Source organism: Pseudopodoces humilis, chromosome 4, assembly GCF_049639895.1.
Source record: "Pseudopodoces humilis isolate 2021_Gansu_Grassland_sample_001 chromosome 4, ASM4963989v1, whole genome shotgun sequence".
Taxonomy (NCBI): Eukaryota; Metazoa; Chordata; class Aves; order Passeriformes; family Paridae; genus Pseudopodoces; species Pseudopodoces humilis.
In genome coordinates this window covers 59,313,768-59,337,047 of record NC_142203.1, presented here as the reverse complement: position 1 = coordinate 59,337,047, position 23,280 = coordinate 59,313,768, and positions in this window count along the sequence as shown.

Genomic DNA, 23,280 nt, shown 5'->3' with positions numbered 1-23,280 from the left:
ACCTATTGATGCTAGTGGTGGTTAAAAAAAAGACCAGTACAGTCCAGCTGTTGTTGTAAATCAAAACAGCCAGTTTTGAATTCCTGTCAGGTACCTGTGTTGAGCAATTAGTTGCCTGTAAGTTCCCTGCCTGCACACTAAAACTAAAATTTACATTGCCAAAATGCATCTGTATTGCTGCCAAGGGGAAATAAGCCAGAGACTGAACTTCAAACCTGGCGTGGGATGTGAGGTAATTTTACCCCTCTATTTGCCATTGGTTTCCCTTGTGATGCCTGGATGTTTTCCCTTGAACTTTTCAGAAAACCCTGCTGAACACATATGAATTAATCAGCTCACAGGAAGATTTCAATGAATATTGAAAATATTTGTCCATAAGCCTGTGTTCTCCAGCTGGAATTGGAGATGTGTTCTGTGACCCTGAATGCTGTGACCATGGTGTGCCCTACTGCTTTACAGAGAAGTAGATAGAGACTCAAAAAAAAAAAAAAAAAAAAAAAGCCATATCCAGGTTGTTAATGCTATGATATTTTTCCCAAGTTAGGCACTCTTTTTCCTGATTGGAAAATGGAAAGAAACTCCCTCTGCAAATAATCAATAGCCCATAGATTAATACATCCATGTGACACATGAAAGATTGAAACGTATTTCCTACAGACATCAACAAACTCTTTTATGGGTCTTTTCCCCTGGAACTGTTATGTGGAAATATGCAAACATTATTTGGCTAGAAAGAAGATAGCTTTGGGTTTGCTAGGTGGAGGTTGAACATCCTGCTGAGATTGATGTTTGTGTGCAATGGTTTGTGTCCAAGGAGAGTCTAAGAGTAGCTCACTGCTGAATAGCCAACAGATGAACAGACATGTGCCACAGGGATGTGAACCTGAGTCTTTCACTCCTAAACAGGTTTACCGCCCTTCAAGCTGCTTGGAGTGGAACATCTCTATATGCCTAAGAATCTAATCAGGTGGGATGTTAAACAACAGGTCATGCAGACTGACACTTGATTTATCACAACAGACTACTGATAGTAGTGTGTTTGTACCTGTCAGATTCCTAGACATCTATCAAACCCCATGAAAAAGCAAGTAAATAGTTATTGTGCAGGCACTATCCAATTGCTTTGCTAGTGAAAGAAACATTGCTTTGCCAGGATATACTGAGGGTTAGTCATAGAATCCTAGAATATGCTGAGTTGCAAGAAACCCACAAGGATCATTGAGTCCAAGAGCTGGCCTTGTGCAGGACACTCCAAGAACCTTACCATGTACCTGAGAGCATTGTCCAAATGCTTCTTGAACTTAATCTTGGTACCATGGCCACTTCCCTGGGGGACCTGATACAGTGCTCAACCATCTCCTGGGTGAAAAACCTTTATCTGTTATTTAGTATAAATCTCCAGTTGTCCAACTGAGAATGGATAATGCCCAAACTCTTCAGTATTCCCAATATTTTTCTTATCCTTGGATAACCAGAGAAGATACCCACATTATCTGGATCTTTACAGAAAAGAGGACACAAAGAAGATGAGTTGACATGACCAAAATACATGTAATAACGGTCCTGGAATGGAATGAAAATTCTATATAAGCTGAAATTCATCCTGTACTTTTCTCAAAATAACAATCTGGTTTGGAATTGACCAAAACAGTCAGACTGTGTTTCTTTAAAATTTGCATATTGTCAACAATGTATAAAATCAAACTTCACCACAGGATAGTATAAGCAAAAAGAGGGAGTTTGAAATATAGAAAAAAAGGAAACATGTGGAAGTTAAATTTAGGGTACAGGAAGTATCTCATGTCTCTTTCCATTGTTGCTGTAACAAACTGGAATATGAGGAAATGCACGTACTAAGTAACAACAACAACACTCTTTAATTTGTAGAAATTCAACATCAGCCTGCTCAAACTTTTTGGTGGAGGATAAAATAATTAGATATTTGCCACCCCAATCAATACATCTGATTAGTACTCAACTCTATCCAGCCCACAGGATATCTTCTCAGAGTACATACAGAAATGCGGACCAGAGCACTGAAAGGGTATCTCATATACCTCAGTTTCAGCTCTGCCATATCCCTGAGAGTCCTAACCTAGCACTTAGAAGTAATTCAAAGCACTCTTTCTGTATGAATAATGCAGTGCTATAACCCGCTGCACTTACAGAGCATGTACCTTTGCAGCTTCCTGAAGGCTGGGATTGGACAGTGTGGAAATTCTGGACCTAGTTTGCGTATTTCTAAGGTTTTAAGAAAGCAATTTTGCAGCATTTTGTGGCATCATATGTAGTAAAAAATGTCGCATACCTTACCTTTTTTAATCCCCAGTACTGAAAAATAAAATTAAATTGTGTGAAAGGTATAGTTGGATTAGGATGGAAGTTTTATATATTTTATATATTTTATTTGAATTTACTGTTAAATCCTGATCTAAGGATCTCCATTCTGTAAGAGGTAGAAAACATAGGACCATAGAATCATAAAATGATTTGAATTGGAAGAGATCTTAAAGAACGTCTAGTTCCAAATCCCCTGCCATGGGGATTCCACCTGACCAGGTTGCTCAAAGCCTCATCCAACCTGGCCTTGAGCACTTTCAGGGATGAGCATCTGTGACTTCTCTGCAGAAAATATTGACTCTAATCCATCAGGTCACTTGAGCAGACTTACATTTGCTAATTCAATGGTCCCATTGGCTCTAACATGATCCAAGAACTTAAGGTTAAGTATCTGTCCCAGGGCTTCATGGGATTAGGACACAAATTTTCAGAATATTCCTGGTTTTAGCATGTTAAATGAATCCTCTTATGAACACCTTCTACTTGAAAAGAAGGAGGAAACAAATCTCAGCTGTAGCTTGTGTGAGCTTCCTTACATATGTAGATTGTGTGCCAGATCTAATTAATTTTATCATTAAAACTTTTATAAAAATAATTGGAGAATTTTCAGATATAGAAAAAAATTCAGATAACTGAAATCAAAGTAAGCTAAGCTGTCATTAAGCCTAAAATAATTGTTGTCTAACTGTGGCCTTTTAATATTGCCACAATGTAGTAAGATGTGCTCTTTTTGTGAATGCTATCAACTTCAGAAGCAAAATGTGCCTTCCTAGGAGAAAAAAACAATGAATAAAATGTGAGCACAAAATGCCAGAAACTAATTTTCTGAGTGTTGAGAATCTCGAGATTCAATAACACACCTATTTAGTAATAGAGATGGGTGTGATTGTGATATAAGTCTTGTAATATACTAGTAAACACTGTGTGTCTTACTATTTGATAAAGTTTTTATTTAATATGGAAAGAAAGAAGATAATTTTCTCCTTCATGGAATACAATTTGCATCATATATGGAAACAGCTTTTGTCTTAAAGTATCAAAAAGAAATTTTATCAAGTGCATGGCTGACCAACTGCCTACTTTAGTTTGAGGATTAAATGTTTATAATTTATCAAGTTTTTAAGTGCTGAAATATACTCATTTTATTCTCTACTTTAATAATAACTTTAATTCTGTTATTTGCTTGATGCATCCAGCATGTACTGAATGGTTAAATGAAAAGTATATTTATTATGCTCTTCAACAGCAGTACATACAGGATTTGATAGTTTTAGTTTTCTGGGTGGTACTGGCAAAACCTTACCTTACCAGTTCCTAATTCTTTCTCTTGGTCCATAAAAAGGGCAGACTAGCCAGAATATTTAAAGAAGAATATTTAAAATATAGCTATTTTATTCTATAGAGAATATTTAAATATGACTATTTGATTTAGTCTGGTTGTTGAGTACTTCCATTTGGTCTTCCCAGGATTATAAATTAATTAATTTTTAAGTTGTTTAACTAATAATTCTTATTTGCTCCTCAGTTTCTCCTCCTTTTTCCTTCTTTGTGTCATTGACCACAATAGATAGGCTGTTTTCTCTCTTGATTTCATTAATCCTCACCTGGATACAGTACTGGCTGGCTTTATGAAACACCAGTTCTCTCCCATATGAAGAGGAAGAGATGAGAAAATGAGAATTTTGTCACTTTTTTTTTTTTTTTAGTGGTAAATATTGAGATGAGATTTCCTCTTCTCATTTCCTTCTACTTCCAGTGCATCTGTGGTACCAACCACTCCCAATTTTCTCATTTCTCAGGCAGAGAAATTTCCTTGTTTTTTAATACTGTCCTTGATACACAAAAGAATCTTCTTGAAAAAAGAAGCCACAGAAACAACACACAAAAAATTGCAATTTTTTTTTTAATACTTCCTCCTTAAATACTCTGCCAAAATATGCAGTTAGGATCTCAAAAGTGTTCTGATATTCTGAAGACTGCCTTTTCCACTAACCAACATTTTCTCAGCATCTCCTCCCTTACCTGGACCTAGATTCTGTCTCATAAGCTTTTCAAGTGGGTATCATACATTCCTGTTGCATGAACTGAACAGAGGGTGTAAGCCCTATAATATAAATGGAAACGGAAGCAGGCTGCAAAAATAAACTTGGGAGCCAGGGATTTTAAATTGTAAATTTTGTGGACAATTTATCTTCCATGTACATTTTCATACTGTGTGGTTTCTGTGCCTATTTGCTACCTTCCCTTAACTCCAGTGCCATTTTTTTAAATGAGCCACTATGACCACTAATGAAGATAAGTTTATAACTGCTGTAAATAAGCAAGCACATACCTAAGCTATCTAGGTGACATATGACAAAATTCTAATGGATCAAGTAGCATGTAATTCTAAAAAAAAATCATTGTGGATTCTTGCTGGTGCCAAGTCTGGGGTCTATGCCAGTGCTGTGCCACCACTAGACATTTGTTGAGCAGAAGCAGAACTGCCTGGACCATTCAGTGTCCCCTGACTGGGAGCACGTACACAGCCCCACGTAGCCCTACTTGCACAAGGAAGGGTAGGATGTCCCTTTGATAAATTGTGTCCATCAAAGTGATTGTGAAGCTATATAATATCCCTTATCTAGCCAACCACTAGCAGAGGAGGTGCAATCGAAGGAAATGGCTCATGGCTTGGATGTATCATTACATCCTGGTGAGGAAGCTAAGAGCAAACCAGAGGGCTCTTGATCTGCCGTGAGGGAGGGAGCACACCGCGGTCAGTGACTGGTCACCTTGCCTTCCTGAAATGAGGATGGGCTCCTCTCCAACCTTGCACTAATCATAGCTTGAACTTGCAGAGGAAATGGTGGTCCACAGGGAACAACTCTGGTCCACTTAAGCCTTGTAAATAATCCTGAAGAAATTTCATTTGTCTCATCTTCTTGAGGAAATGTGGCACATAGCTATTTGAATAGTACTGGTATCAGAAAAATCCCTGAAATGTCAACTGAACCCATTGCTGGGAGGTATTTTTGTGAGTTTTAATTTCTCTTTAATTTCACAACAGAAGACCAGGAGAGGGAGAGCAGAAATAAAATTATTCTGCACTGATGTAAACAAACATAAGTATTACTGGATAAAAATAAAGTTTTGAAATCACTTTTATATCTTGAATTGCTATCAGTTTGTATGGCCAAAATTCTGCTCTGTTTGTGGCATAATTATCCCAAATAATGTTATAATGCAATACTACAACAGACTTTTCCTGTTTACAAAGCTGTGGCTATTGCTTTCAATTTTAACATCTAAGCTGACTGTTCCAAATTAAATTTCAAAATTGCTAAAAATAACCCTTGTGAAATTAATTTTGTAAGCTGACCTTCTGGGAAAGTCACTTTGTCACAAACCATTTTGAATTTATTCCATTCATTTCCTTGCCTGACTTTTTATCATGATCTTTGTTCAAATATAGTGTGCCTTGACTACCTGTAGTGTCAGTTTCAGTCATAAAATTGCTTGAACCATATGCACAAAACCACCAATGCAAATCTCGTAAGACAAAACTTTTCTAATAGAATTTTTTTCTATATAGAAAATGAATATATTGTTCAGTTATGGAATCACCATATAAGTAAGAGGAGTTTGACTTCATTAAATCAGTAAAAAAATTATGCTATATTTGAAAATTAAAAATCCAGATGTGATACTGAAAATCACTGATACCAAAATGAAATACAAATTAGACAGAGATTGAAACTTCCCTTTACTCTTGCTGAAAATTTTATACAGATGTGGTAAACTACATAAAGATGTATTAAAACATAATTTTTTGTTCTACATCTTTAAAATAAGTAGAGTTTAGATCTGCAGTTACTATGACTTCATGTGAAAAGACCGAAAAGACTTCACAACAACCCTATCTGTGACAATTCACAGAGGCTAAAGATACATTTTGATAGGATATGAGACCTGGGCTACACTGAGAGGCTGTGTCCAAGGATTCCTGCACTCTAACTCACTTAATCCTATTTTTGAGACAAGTGCTTTTAAATGCTTCATCAGAGTCATGTGATTGTATTTTCCTGTAAGCTTCCTTTACTCACACATCCTCCAGGCTAATTGCATTTTGTCTCTGACAAAAGATGTTGCACATCACATCCTTCCTACCTGGGGCTTTAGTCCAGGACCTTCCAAGGGAGCAACATTCTCAACTCTCACCCGGAGAGGACACAAAGCAATGCAGTAACACGGACGGGAAAGAGGCTCCTGCTGCCAAGGGTCACAGGGCATTGCCTGCCAGGAAACAGACACTCTGCATGTGACATCCTGCAGGATTTATCTGGCAGGTGGGGAGGCTGAGAGCCCACACTGCATCAGTGGAAGTGTAGGGAAAAATTTCCTCAAACAAATGTGTATCACAATAGTCATGAGTTCTTATTGTGCCATAAGTCTACAGTTATATTGATTCTCTCCTAAAGAACCAAAGTATAAAGGTGTGTTTTGGAATTAACTAACTACCAAATTTGGTCTGAGGAGCATGTTGCAATTTCCCTCTGTTTTTTTTCCTTCATATATTTAAAGTGTTTGCAGAAGAAGAAAAGAAGCAGTGAGTTTAATTTTCTATGCAGGTTAATTACAGAAGATGCACAAATACAAGTCAATACATAAATGAGTTTGGATTGGCATATGAATGTCTCATTTATTTATGAGAGCCCTTGTATTCTGTGTACATGACATATAGACAATACCCTACTGACTGAGATAACTCGCAGGCTGAGATTTGTCATCCATGTCAAAGCAGGCTTCTGTAATCTATCTCTTTTACCTGCTCATGCCACGGGAAAAGGATGTGGTGATCTGGTGTCCTGAGATGGAAAAGCTGTTGCTGGCTTCCTAAGTAGAAGAATCATAGAATCATGAAGGCTGGTAAAGACCTTTAAATTCATCAAATCCAACTGTCAATATAGCACCACCACCATGTTCACCCTTACGCCTTGTCCTCGAGTGCCATATCCACTTGGTTTATGAACACTTCCAGGGATGATGGCTCCACCTCTTCCTTGGGAAGTCTTTTCAAACGCCTTACAAAACTTTCTTTGAAAAAGATTTTTTTCTGATATCTAATTTAAACCTTCCCTTTTGCATCTTAAGGCAATTTCGTTTTTTCCTTTCCATTAGTTACTGGGAGAAGAGACTGAGCCTCACCTGGCTACAGTCTCCCTTCAGGCACTGTAGAGAGTGAGCCTCCTTTTCCCCAGGCTAAACAACCCCAGCTACCTCAGCTGCTCCTCACAGAACTTGTGTTCCAGACCCTGCCCCAGCTCTGTTGTCTCTCTCCAGACTTGCTGCAGCACCTCAGTGTCTTTCTTGGAGAGAGGGGCCCAAAAATTAACACAGGATTTGATGTGTGGTGAAATAACTCATCACTAAGAAATTGTGCTAAACTCATAATAGAGAAATCCCTAAGCTACATTTTTTTTGTTTCTTTCACTTCCTTCTGCATTGGAAACTGAAACCCATTTGATGAGACTTTATCCAAGAAACCACTGCACATTTTTGGTAACTAGAACATGTGGAGAATTAATCCCTTCAAGTCAACTGCTCCCTGCTATTAGCACCTGTGAATGGGGAGTCTAGATCAATTCATGATGAAAAGTTATTCTCCTTGTGGCTTTCCAAGATGTTGCTACAGAATGGCTAATGTGGCTCTGAGAGATGAAAATCTTCAGAAACGGGAACTTCATGAAGTACACAGAAACACATTAAAAGACAGAAGGAAAAGTTAAGAAAATATTAAATCATGAAATGTCACACAGAGAATGCTCAGCCCTCACATTTTAACCATTGCATACACACATGAGATAAAACACATTTCAGGATTCAGAGAAATACTATACCTCCTTTTTAGATTCCCTCTGCCACCAAGACTCAACGACTACTTTAATTTCTTGCAGGAATCTTTTAAGAAAATAGTATTTTTTTTTTCTTCAAACATCTTCTTGAAAGGCTAAGAGAAAGGATGGTAAAGAGTGAATGTTAGAAGTAATCAAAAGTAGGCAGCACACTTGGATGCTGGACACACAGCTCATACCGTTGTTGGAATATCCTTCTGAGGCAAAAGACAGCAGTAAACACAGTCCTAAAAAATAGTGGAATATAGTGTTTTCTGAACACTTCAAAGAGCCATTTTTTTGGTAGCGGACAGTTTCTCCTCAACGTTAAGAGAAATTTGGATAAATCTATTGACTTCAAAGCAATTAAATCCATTTGCACTGGCTTAAAGTCTAGTTTATTGATTTTTTTCTCTTTTGTCAGAACAAGAGTACTTTTATCTGAAGGAAACTAGTTGACTTTTAGCAAAATTGCCATAAGAGAACAATGTAAACCTGGTTAATCTCTGCATAAAACCACTTTGAAAAGTCCATTTCTCATGGAGTTTAATATTTTTCAGTGCTTTACTTTCTGATTTCATTAGTGTTACAATGCAACATCATCTGTGCCTTTAGTTGGTCTCAGTGTGTGTCTTTTTAAATTATTTTTATTATTTGACTTAATTTTTTCAGAAAACAAGGCCCTGTCCTAAAAATTAAAATTAGTATTTCTTGGGTTTTATTTTGCTCAAACAGGAGAGATGAAAAGCAAGAAAATAGAAAGATTGGCTGTTAATGGAAAGTAGATCCTTAAGAGTTCTTTCCATTCTATGAAGTGTTATTGTTCTGTCTAGAAAATTTAGGATTCTAGTGTGGGATATGCTAATTAAAATCAACACTTTATTTTACAATACCTCAGTGCCAGTGAAAGCTGCCAATAATGATCACCTTGCTGGTTCTTATATGGTGGCATATTTCAAGATCTCAGAAGTTGTGTTTAAAAATTGGCACATCAAACATTACAGAAACACAAGCTACTCCAGAGTGTAACAGAAAAAACATATTACTTTGGAAAGAACTTTTTAATGAAGAAAGCTGAGCCATTTTACTAAGTAAATAATCACTAATGAATTTCCAGAAATGAGATGAGTTTACGATTCAAAAGATTTTTAAAAAGAGACAGAAATTCTTAGTGATCTCTTGAAGACAGGTGCTTTGTTCTGAAGTTCTTCCCTTTGGTTTAAGAACTGTAAAATGACTTTGTGACTGCAGTAAAGCAATGAAAGAATACAGATAAAAAGAATATGTACCTACAAATTATATTGGCAGCATAAAAATGACCAAGTCAGACATTTTGTACTCATTTTTGTGCATGCAATCACACTCGTATTAATTCACAGGTGGGATTAAAGAAGAATGAGCATAATTTTCCCTAATCTCCCTTTATCACAAATATTAAATTTATCTCCCTTACCGCTGCTCAGAGCAAAGGATAACTTGCCCTTCTCTGACATATAGTTTGTACATGTTAAAACACATGCCAGAAAAGCAGCCTGTGTTTGAAGATAACACAAAATGAAGCATTTATCACTTCCCTTGAAATTTTTCTCCAATGATTAAACATTCTCACTGTTTAAAACATGAGTTTAATGTTTAAAAATGTGCCTTCAGTTTATGTGGGTTCACTTGCAGCCACTGGTTTCTCTTATACTGTTCTCCTGTTTCGTTGGTGGCTGACAGGGGACACCTTCCAGTAGACCAGGTTGCTCAAAGTCCTATCCAACCTGGCTGTGAACACTTCCAGGGCTTCTCTGGGAAATCTGTTGCAGTGTCTCACCACCCTCACAGTAAAGAATTTCTTCCTAATGTCTAGTCTAAACCTGCTTTCTTTCAGTTTCAAGCCATTTTGGCTTTTCTTATTGCTAGATAACCTTAAAAAAATGTCCCTCTGCAACCTTCTTGTAGGCTCCCTTTAGGCACTGGAAAGCTGCCTTAAGGTGTCCCTGAAGACATCTGCTCTCCAGATTGAGCAATCCCAATTCTCTCAGCCTGACGTCACAGGAGATAATCACCTTGGTGGCCCTCCTCTGGACTCGCTCCAACAGGTCCATGTCCTTCCTGTGCTGGGGACCCCAGAGCTGGACGCAGCACTGCAGGTGGGGTCTCATGAAAGCAGAGGGGCAGAATCACCTCTCTTGCCCTGCTGGCCACACTGCTCTGGATGCAGCCCAGTTGTCATGGCTCTCTTTCTGGGCTGTGAGTGCCCATGGCTGGGTCATGTTGAGATTTTTGACCCACCAGAACCCCTGGTTCTTCTTGGCTTCCCAATCCCTTCTTTACCCAGGCTATACTGATAATACCTTGGTTAGCCCTGACCCAGGTGCATCACCTTGCACTTGGTCTTGTTAAACCTTGTGGGGCTCCATGGGCCCACTTCTTGAGTTGGTCCAGGTCCCTCTGGATGGCATCCTGTCTTTTTAGGAGTGTCAACAGCACCACTCAGCCTGGTGTCTTTGTCAAACTTGCTGAGGGTGCCCTGGATCTCTTTGTCTATGCCATTGATGGCAAAATTAAATAACACTGGTCCCAACACGGACCCCTGAGAGACATTGCTTGTTGGCAATATCTGTCAGAACACTGAGCTGCCCCCAACTGTCCTCTGGATATGACTGTCCAATCACTTTCTTATCCATTGAATAGGCCACTCAATTTTAACAAAATGTAAATTTTGGTGAGACTTTATACAAGTCTTGTTGAAAGCTCCTACAGATATCATGAAAACTAGATACCAAGCATAAGACAGACACTAAGAGAAAAGCAGCCAGAATAAGCTGAACTGACAGTACATACCAAGGATATTGACAGGCCAAAGCTATTGGAAACCAGAAAGTCACAACAGAACTTGTTGAGCTGTATCTGTCTGGTAGTTCCCTGGTGAGAAAGAAGAATGGGGAAATGCTGAAAGGAGGGCACAAATATTGCTCCAATAGTAACACTTATAAAGACTAAATGACTTTGAAATTTGAGGTAAAGTTCAAAATACTTTCATTTTTCATAATTCTGACCAAAGAGCAGACAAATTCTATATTTTCAGTGGTTCAGGTTTATATTTGCATGAATATTACATTAATGGTCCTAATGACAACATGGTTCAAGAGAAAAAACCAAAGCATTGTCTGCTGTGGTGCTCCTCCTGAGCAAGTAGGAGTCAATTTGGTATTCTACACTGGAGCTAATCATAGCCCACATACTGTTTAATCAACAATCATGGCAAGCTTGAGGGGAATTAAAGAGCAATGCAATCATTGTGCTTCATAGTGTGAATAGCATTTGATGACGCATTGCAGAAACAGCCAGAAATAACATGAGAAAGGATGTTTCACAGAACAGATTGCACCACGAGCTCAAGCTACCAAACTTAGGAGGTTGCAGTTCAGCCTTTATCCATCTGCCTATGTTCCCTACACAAATCGTGTGGGTTTGCCCTTTCTATTTCTGTTTGAAAGATACCAAGACAACTAAATACAAGAAGTAGGTGGAAGTCTCTTGACACTTGAAACACTCATTAGTGGCATGAGTATATGCTGAGGCTCACCTGTGTTGGGGGCCAGGGGTGCTCACCCGGTTCCTGGTGCGAAGTCTTGAGGAGAGGAAAAGTTCAGGACCTTCTCTCTCTGCCCTACAACACCAAAGCAGTAGATTTATGTGGGTTTTCTTTTCAAAAAATTAAATGCATTTTAGTAGTCTTTCTATCCTTTCTCAAAGCATGTCTGGGGTAGTTGTGAATGGTTTTTTGGTTTCCACTTTTTAAATTTGCTTTAAATAGCATAACACATAATGTAGATATTTCTTAAATTTTTTTCCCCCTCATTTGCTGTCCCCATTCTTATATGAAATGCCTAGATGGTGGCTCAGTAGAAATCAATCTGGAAAGTCACCACCACTAGACATGTAGACCATACTTGGCTGTTGATATTAAGAGAAAAAAGCAAGACTCCATTGAAAAAGTGATTTGGCATAGTTGTAGGTAAACTCATAAGATAAATTATTTGTGGAAAAGCGTATTCACCAGTTTACATTATTCTTCATCCCAATACCCTAGTAGTTAAAATTATTGTATATCTTATATGCTTGAAAATTGTTATTTTGACAGTTGTTAACACCTGAAAGTGTAATACTGAGCATAAACACTTCAGTTTACAGTTAGGTAAGTAGCAGTTTTGTATAGTTTACACACATTTATTTCATTGTTTGCAGCAATGATCAATTTTATGGAGGGTTATATGTGTGATAAACCTAGGCAGTACCACCTCTACTTTGATTTAGTCATTCGATCTCAGCAAGCTGAACATCGGTTCTGCAGAGAAGGACTTACTGGTTTTGGTAGATCTGAAGGTGAGCATGAGCCCTTTGGGCAAATACAGCCAGCAGCACTATGGGCTGCTTTCAGAAGGGCATTGCAAATTTAGGGATGTGATCCTTTCCCCATGCTCAGCATTGGCAAGGCACATCTGGAATACTGTGTCCAGTTCTGTGCTCACCAAAACAAAGGACACATGGGTCTGCTGAGGGCCAGGAAAGAGATTAAGAGCTTGAAGTTTGGACCATCTGCCATAGAGGGACAGAGAGATCTGGGACTGTTTAGCCTGGGGAAGGGAAGGCTTGGGATAACTTATCAGTGTATATAGAGTCCTAGTAGGATGGGAGAGACAGACTAAAGGGGAAAGGAATCTGTTCTCGAGGAAGTGGAGACAGGATTGGAGGCAGTGGGCATGAAGTCAAATACATGAAGATGCATGTAGTCTAAAGAAGTTGTGACCAAACATTGGAACAGTGCTCTGTGGGTCTTTAGTCTTCTTTCTCAGAGATGCTCAAAAGCTGATTGGATGTGGTTCTGAGCAATGTGACATAACTGGTCCTGCTTTGAGCAGCGGGGTGGGACTACACAACCTTCAGAGCTGGATCTGATCTCACTTGTTTTGTGATGCTGTGATTCATATATTTCCCTATTTTCAGCACATGGGAATAGAGCCTCTTTACCAAACCTACCTGTTTGGGTGTTGGGACTGAAACTGGATAATATATTATAAATATATACAGATGCTTGTCTGAATTCAACTCAGTCTTGATTAAAAAGGAGACAACTATATGGATTCAAACAACTGGTACAACATTCCTTGGAAAAGTTACTGCAGTATGATCAACACTTGAAGGATTTGGTGGCCAAAGCATGGCCTGCCTCAGTGCTGCCCTGCTGACCTCATCAGTTAAGTTACAGCAGAGACTTGGGGGATCATGAACCTGTAAAGCAATGTCATGACATCTCAAGACAGCTTGTAAGATATGATTCAAAAATCAGGATAGCAGCCTGATATTGATAAAGATCTGGATTCACTGCTAAACTAGCAGACCTTCACAGGGCCCTGAGTGGCAATGCAGCCCTGACTATGTTTTCTATCTGTTTATATATCACAGTGTTTTTTATAGGCATTTCGGGCATTTTGTGGAAAGAGGTGTATCATAACTCCTGCTATTTCTGTCCTCTGAAGTTCCTTGAGCAATCAAGCCTAGTGGGCCTGTTTCTGTTTATTGTTTCTGGAATAATTATTGTCAGTCACATTTTCTTTACATTTCAGTTGACCTCAGGATGGGAGGACTCTTTAATACTGCTTACTGTGAATCTTTCTCGTACTTTTATAACTTCTTCAAACAACCATTGAACGCACAATGTAATATAAATATATATTTTTCCAACTATATTTAAGAAGCTAATACAATTACTTCTTTTTTACAGATTTTTTTTTAATTGCATTTAGAATTTGACAGAGTAATTTAGAAGCACTAGATTATGAGGCATATGCAGTTTAATATCTCAACAGCAGACAAAAGTGTTTAGAGATGTTTGCTTGAGTAAGTGGTTTGATATGGAAGACTTTGCATTTGTACTGTGGTGACCATACTGATTTTTCCCTCTTCACCCCTCATCTTGTATAGTAAGCTAACATAATAACATAACTTAAAATCAGATCTACTGCCACAATTCATCATTGGAAAGACCATTAAAGTGTGAGGTTGTATATTGCTGCCAGAATCATGACCCCTCTCGATATTCAGGTTTTGTGGTTGTGCACTTTCTTTTAAAATCAGGGAAACATCGGAAGTGCCATTGTTACATTTATTAACAGAGAGGAGGGATAATCTCCTTTGGTACAGAATCCAGATTAATTCTTCTCAGTTGGAAGTACTGAAATAAAGCGCAGATAAATGGTAACATACCTATGTTTCCTCACAGATTTGAAATGACAGTCTGGTATGCTTCCTAAGGCAAAATGCAGCTACTTAAAATTCTTGTAAGTCATCTCACAATTACCATGATCTGCAAAAGGACAGAGCCCCAGGTTAGCATTCAGGAACCTCTTGTCACATACAGCTGAAGACTCTCAAGAACTTCATTAGGAGAGGCATAAATTAAAAAGCTGTGAAGAAATTTGCACTGAGACACATTGAGCTAGAAATTCTTCCAAAAGATGATGAAAGAAATCCAACAGAACAAAATAAGCAAGGAACCTCTGATCCTGACACTGGTGATTAATTCCTTCCTTGGTGATGAAAGTAACTGCAGTACATGGAGCTTTTTGGAGTAACCATTAAAGAAAAGAAAAAGAAGAAAATGGAAGTTTGAGACCTTTTTCTACCAAAACACTTTAGTTATTCATTCAGTATTAAGTCACTGAATAAAAATGCATAAAGTTCTGGTTTTCATTTCCAGGCTCCCTGATTAGATTAGCCATGGCTAGTTACTCCCGTGTTGCACCAGAGCAGATCAAAGAGGCAAAGAAGTCTAGCACATCACATGGGACATAACCCATCCAGAAAACTCTGTCCTGAAGGAACCTGTGCATTTGTAGGCAGGGAACAGAAAGCCCATGAAACTAAGTGGTAAATTAAAGCTGCCTTTGTAGCAGATGGCACACATTCTCAGATCAGGTTTGCATAACCCCAGAGGTGTTGGGCCTCTGTATCTAAAATGAGGCTTCTCTGAAAAATTAAACTAAGTTGAAAGGGGTCAGCCAAATGGTATCCTCCATCAGCCCATGGATGGGGGGCTCCTCAAAGCAGAGATATGATCAAAGACTGCTTCTCTGAGACATAAAGGTTCACTGAGTAAGTCCCAAGGAGAGTTTAAGTCTGCTCAGCTAATTTAGACATGCAGCATTGCACAGCTTTATTAGCACCATACAGAGGCTAGCCAATCTGGCCCCAAGAAGCCCTTACCTCTATCAAGCTTATAGGTAGCTCCAATCTTACATGCTGAATGCTTTCTATTAAATGATGTTCAATTCTGCCAAAAAATCAAGTGACATTGAGAAGTCTTTCTCAGTAAATGTAGCTAAACTCAATTCTACGGAGAGAGGCTAGACTGTAAATTTAAATTTTAGGCTCCAGATATTTGGACAATTCCCTCACTCTTTAAGTTGGATGGATCTATTATACTACTTACAAGATTTAATAAAATAGGACAAGTTATAAGCAAGCCTCTTATGAGAAGTTCTGAGAACTCAAACAAAATCTTTGATCAGTACCTTAACAGTTTCAAGGTAAAAATGAGTCAGGAAGCTTGCAAATACCTAACCCAGGAGTCATTCAGTTGCTGGAATGGATTTCAGTACATTTCCTAACACTTAACTAATTCTGTTTTGAGAAACTTTTTGAGACATTGATTAAGCACCAAGAAATAAGAATTTGGAGGAAAAAATAAACTTGAAGCTGCAAGTAGAATAGAGAAACACAGGTAGCAAACACACAATAAGAATGTAGTTGTTGGAGGGAGTCAGAAATAAAAATATTAGGAGCTTAACTTGATAATACACAGAATGTCCCCAGCTCTGCATTAGACACTGCCAGGATAACAAAGCTCTCAGCAAAATGATATTTCATGCTAAGAAATGCACTTGGGAATCTACTGATCTGTCATTAAAAAAATGAGTGCCCCTGCCCATTTGATTCTGATCCATTTATGCAGCACTTAGTGCATTCATAAAATGTTGGTCTATCTGGCACACTGTTTGGTTTATGCAAGTGACAAGCAATCTAAGCAATTGGATTGGTTCCAGTGTAGACATGATTTGCTCAATAACTTATAGCTGAGATATAATCAGAACTCTTTGAATTTTCTAGAGAGATCAGAATTAAAAGTTGGTTTCCTAATATTATATTTATTTTCTAATATTATATTTAAGTATCTAATATAAATTAATGAGAGGTAACAAGCATTAATCACCTCCTGTCTGCATTAATGAAATAAGTTGCTAATTCTGGGATAAAGATAGATGATATAATGCATATTTTGATACAAAAGACTAAAATTAAACAAGACAGTCTCTGGTCCTGGGAGGGAAAGGTAGTACTTCCCCCAAGCGAGATGGAATGTAACAAAGACAACTGAAGCACTGCTGCCCAAAATACATGAAGCAGATGCCAGATGGACGAGAACCTATCTCATGTGATGAAAGACTTCAAAACCAAAACAGCTACAAATAGTCCTGGAAGAACAAAGAGAGGATAGAATAGCACTATCTTATATTTCACTTTTCTTTCACAGAAGACCTAGATAATATCAGCATTCTGGAAATGCGCTCTATTTCCTTATTTGCCTTTAGACATCCAGTTGAAGATGTTTCTACCCATCCAACAGAGAATTTTTTTTACTGATTGATTTATATGCTAATAACACATTGCATCTGTCGAACATGAACTATACATTGCCTTAATTGACTGATTCTTACCTGTCTTAGGAACAGGGTAAGATTTTAATCACTTCAGCTGAGACAGAAATCACAACAATAAAATATAACAAAGTAACAAAAGCCTCAAAGCAGTTGAAACCTTGGTAAAATTTATGTAATTATTTATTTTGCAAAGGAGTTAAGAGTCCTAGGATACATTTTATTGCTTTTAGCCAAAATTGCTATATCTTTTTGCAGCAAGACAGACTGCCATAAATATTACTAACTTTGAAGCATGCTGAGAGGCCACTTAACACGTTAAGGCAGTTTCCACCTTGGACAAACAAACTACCAGGGATGCGTGCAATCATGATACAGCTGCATGCTACCAACTCCCAGGCTTTTCTCCTTCTTTCAAAGTTCCCAGATAAGGGTTCTGAACAGTTACAATAAATAAGTTGGTGACTACCAGATCCTCAGAACTGCAGCCATCATTATTGTTCATGTATTTCTGACTGATCTTCCCAGATACACCCTTTAGAGAGCAGAGCTCCTGGATGGGTGGAGAAAACATTCACATTCCCAGCTTAAGCTCTGATATTCCCTCCATGTTTTAATTTGAGATGCAACTGTCCACATGTTTTCTGATGAATAAAAATGATAGAATGAACTGAAATCAGAGCCAAAGGGTTATGTTTGTTAGTCACAACTAATTACAAAGCACCTACAACATGTGGTTGCTATTTGCAATAACTTGCCATGCAAGAAAAACATTTTCTTGAGCTGCTTGTGAATGCAACAGTGCGAGTAAGTAATTAAGTTCTTTGCTCACAGGCTACAGGGGAGCCTGGAAGATATTTTTATTCTCAGATTAATCTAAAATGGGGTATGTCTTTCTGAAGCAAATTCTTCCTCACAAAGGTCAATCGAGGTAAGCTGAGAGACCTAATTGCATGTGTTAAGTGATGCTGTTTAAAGCACAAAAAAAAAAATTTGGAAGTAACTGATGATTTTAAGGTACCTTAGGTATGGGAAATTCCATGAAAAACAGAAAAACAGTTGAAACTTTTCTCTTGCACATTAGGCTCTCTGTGGCAGATAGCCCAGCACAACAGCAGTCACATCCATTTACACAGCTCTGGAATCACAGTGTGGTATTCTGGAAGTAAGGTGGTGGGCACCTGCTAGGCAGGTCCCATCAAGAGTAGGGGACAGAAACATGGAAATTTTAGCTAAATTGCTTCCTCAGTGGAACCAGTTCGAGAAATGCAGATGTGCATGGACAGATTTATTTTTTTTTTTAGCTGAAAGCAGTGTTTGACAAATTAAGTCATTTGCAAAAAGTTAGAGTAAACATATTAACACTGCAATAAAGGAAACAAATCATCAAGTGCATATTCTTCCCCTACAATGTTGTGAGTGGTTTGACTGGAAGGATCATAAACGTTGCAAGGGCCAGTATGTTAATATAGGTATCTTTAGCAGCAGCACTTTGTTCTGTATAAAAGCTGTACAGTAACTGACAAAAAACCCTAGAATATTAATAAGCAAGTTTCCATGCACAAAATTTAGTTACCAGAAAGTGACAGTCCATTGATTTTTAATTTCTATAGCTCCAATTTCTTTCCTTAAATGAATTATGCCCATGAATAACACAAAAAAAAATGCTATAGTTGTTATGATATTTATTTACTATTTCTTTTTAATGTTCAATAGATGACCTATTTGTCTTCTAATTATTTTATTGCAAAGAATGTGACTAAAATAAGAATTTTGGAATCTGGGTTGAACTGCCACTTTCATTATCTTGGAAGTAAATGTGAAGATATTTAGTTCATACAAGGTCTTGGTATTGTTCCCAAGCAACCTATTGAAACTTCAGACTTTTGACTAATTTTTTTTCAGGCTGCTTGCAGGATTGAGATTTTATTTGTAAAATTCTCAGTAGATGCTGTTGAGAAGAAAAATCTCAAGAGGTAATATCTTTTCTAACTTGACTTTTCCAGCCCTAGGAACAGCAGTTTGATGTTGATGCACATCTTGCACCAGTGCAGTTTACTCTGTCTTTTCTCTACGGCAGTTCTGCACCAGAGTTATTTTCTGCAGTCTGCTAGCTATGAGACAAATGCATGCTCTATTTATAGATAAACTTCCTGTGATCCATGAAAAGATATTCTTGAACTTCCTGTGTGTTTCAGCTTGTTTAAAATCCCAGGAAAGTTATTTCACTTTTCAGCTCCTAATGTCCTTTTAAAAAAACCTGTATAGATATGCATTAACTGACTATTTTTTTTAAAGTGATCATTAATATACCTGCTTAAAGTTATACCAGTTAGTTTAGAGCACTGCCATCCTGAAAAGATCCCATACATTTTTCAATAACTTCATAGCATTTCTTCATTTTTGTAAACACTCCCTATCAACTCATAAAACAGCATAGTACATTTAGCTTGTGAAGAGATACTAAAACCAAAATGCATAAGAAAGCAAGAAGAAAGCAGTATTTTTAATGAAACTCTGTCCTGGATTTTCAAATCATATTTTTTTAGATTGATCACGACATTCTCTTTTCCCAGGTAATACAACAAATGTACTTGGTTTAAATTTTCTGGTTTTAATTATATCTCCATCTATTTGCTCCTAGTGCCTTTACTCCTAGTTTTGTTTGTTTGATTTTGGGGTTTTTTTTTTGTTTGTTTGTTGTTTTCCCTCAATGAGAGGCAGAAGAAATTCAATTTCAGACATTTCAAGCATATATTTTCCATCATGTACAAATTGATAGTATAAATCTTGGCCAAAAATCCTCAGCATCTGAGCAATAATTACAACATGTAACACAAGGTTTATGACAGCCAAACAGAACAACACAGAGCAAAAGAATGTTTCTGCCTTTACCCAGACTGTGTTGGTTGCATTCATTTGTACACAGCTGTCTATGTCTTAACTACTTCAGCTGTGAAGTAGATAGAGGTGGAAAGTTCAGAAGCATTAATATTTCTCATTTCACCAAAAATAAACTAAAACAAACCGGTTCAGAAATAATATTTAGGACATCTTGCTCCTATCCTGGTGAGTGTCAGAAATTTGCATATTTGTATGCATTTTCAACACTTAGCATCCCTAATTGCTATCACCAGTAGGTCAAATTATGAATATTCTTGATGTTCTCTCTGCAAGATGCACTGACAGGAAAACCTTTGAGATACTTATTTTGGCAAATTTCTCCAGAAACACCAAATTCTTGAGTTACTTGAATTGCTTGCCTTTAGAATTCCTAGAAACTAGCAACACTGTATGCCTAATGCTCACAAGAAATAAAAATCCAGGATGCAGTATCTTTAACTACTTGGCTAATGGTTTCCTTTCTGATTTCTTATTGAAATATCCTGTGAATTCTAGAAGAGCAATATCCACAGAAACCAGTAGCAGCAGTCAATATCTTCAAGTATCATTGGAGAGAAGCTAGAATTGAAAATTAATTTTATACTTCATATACTTCAACTTTTATACATCAATTACTTTTATACTCAATACTTCTATTAAAAATTACAGTAATATTTCAAAATTCAGATTTTTTTTTTACTTCTACTGATTTCCCAGTCATACAAAATACTAAAATTATGGGAAAACTGGTTATTTTTTTTTTCCTTCACCATGCTTTTTACTTTAAAAGACATTAAAATATGTATAAAACATTTTCTTTTTTACCCCTACAATTGTTTAACTGATATATAATACCAATAAGTATTTATCAGAAGTTTTTGTACTCAAGTTTGCATACTGTGAAGGTCAAACAAGCCTAGGAAAGGAGTTTTTGCATAAGCCATGTAGCACATGGTTCACTGCACTAACATAAGCAGACAGCTTTCCCTCCCTCCCATCCCTCCAAACATCCAGACTCGTTCAGATCTTCAGGTGCTAACATGGGTCCATATTAGTGCTGGCATGTGACCTACTTTTAAGACCGTGTAACTGAGCTCTGCTTCTGTGCAGAATTCCACCTTTGCTCAACTGTGGTCTACAGAGATTTGGATTCTGGTGACAGCTTCACAAGTTCCCATTGTATTCTCTCCTCTTCATTCTCACTGCCTCTGCTCTTCACAGAACCCTCCACACACAAAGGTTGCAGACACCTTTCCTTACTCTGTGCCAGGCTATTACACTGTTTCAGTGAGAATGGTCTCGTCCTTGCTTGTCTCCATGTGTCTTGCTGTGAAGGGTAGTTCAACTGCTTCCTAATGAGTTTATTAAGCCCAAATTTGATGCCCAAAATTAAAATTATGATTGTTCTATCTTTAATGGATTTTTAGACATACTTACCTGATGTCTCTCTCCTGCCTCATCTAAAATTCATTTTTTTATACTACTCCAGAAACTGAAGACTTGATAGAGGAGTCCCTGGGTATCCAAATAAGGATATTTAGGGTTTTTTTCCTAACCACATGAATTTTGTATACTACTTCATTCTGGGAAATTGTTGATAGCCAAACTCAACAGGTGTTTTATTTCCTTGGAAATAAAATCAAAACACTGATACATTCTCTTCACAGGAAAGAAGGAACTCCGACAATTTTGTTTGGAGTACTTTGAAATACTACTTTGATATTACTTACAAAAAAGTTCTTCTTTGGCTCTGGTTGAATTCAACCTTTCCCAGGGCCAAAAGTTTAAAAGCATTATTGTATAGTTTCTATCAGAAAGTTTTGTACTTTAGTCAATGCTTTATGGAGAAGATATTCTCATTAACATAGTGTTAAGTACTTTGAATGTCTTTTCCCACAATTGAACTTTGCTGGTGTATTTCCTGCACTTTGCCTTGGTTTTGTGTGCTCTGTCTGTGTGAGATTACATGGGGTTTTCCTTAACTTGAAAAATCTTATCTTTTGTTGACGGGAGTGACCTTTACTATTTTTAGAGCATAATGCAAGACCCATCTTTTCCCATGAGCCTTTCCTCAGTAACAAGCAATGACATCATATCCCAGGGATACTTTTAAGAGAAAATAGTCTGACCCTTAGTAACTAGATATGAAAGACTAAATCAAGACAGGGAAATCGAGGCCTTTTACAGGACACCTCTGCACCAGAAACTCCTGCTTATAACCACAGTAACTTTGATTTGCCTAGCCAAGGAAATGATAACTAAACAGTTACAGCAACTTAGGTTTCATCAATCAAATATACACCAGGATTAAACTTCTACTGCGACTTCTCTAGGCTTCACACAACAAGGCCATGTCTAGATGGTTGCAGTTACAGAAACATGACAGAATATTCCAATTTGGAAGGTCCCCATGAGGATGATCAAGTCCAACACTTCAGTGAATAGTCCATACATGGACTGAACCCACAGGCTTGGTGTTATTAACACCAAACTCTTACCAGCTGGGTCAATCTCAGGGTAATTGTATACCTTGGTTACAGTGCAGCCAAAAGACCATTCTCATCCATAGAAAAGCCAGCACCTGAAGGGATCAGGTTTGCACACACAGAGCTGCCCTGCTTCTCATCCATCCAGAGGCTGATGAGTACACATCACACTTCTGCTCAGAGACTCTGATCCTAACTTTCAAGATGAGTTAATTTTTAACCAGAATATAAACCAGAAACATGGAAAATCTCTATGGAATCCATAAGAGCCCCTCAGGCATTTCAGCCACTGCTAGACTGATACTTATTTTTACTTTTTTGCCAACATCATAATGAAATTATCATTCCTTTATGATTCCAACTAAAATGACCATTTTAAAACCATGAAATACAGAGTGACTTCAATTTTTGTTAACACTGAAGGCACTCAGATACTACAGTCAGTGTTTGGAGTACAAAACCCTTGAAGTCAGATAAATACAATAGCTAGTCACGCAGTCTTGTGTGGGAGAACAAACATCTGATTGGTGCATGTTAACATTTAAGAGTATTCAGATGGAAATATGTTGGTAGGAGGATTTAGTCATAGAGAAGGAGGGATTGCTATTGTTTTGCTATACAAAGTGGAGCCTCCTTACTCTGGAGAGGATTAAAAGCCAAAGGGAAGAAGCAGACACTTCTTCATCATGGGCACTCTCCATGACACTTGACTGACCTAAGGTATGAGGGTAAGAACTAAATCTGGGGCAGAAAGAAAAATCCAGAGGGGGAAGTATTCTACTGCCTTGGGACAAGAGGCATTTCTGAACATCATATACACTAACTGTAACAACAATGCCTTATTGACATCCTTTCCTTATTAAGAGAACTGCCTTTTTCAGCACACATCTGTTTCCCACGTGAAGCAAGTGACTTACCTTGTTAACTTCAAGCATTCAAAAAAACCCCACACTGCAGAAGTGCAAAGGCTTTTTCTCAGTAAGCAAATGAGAG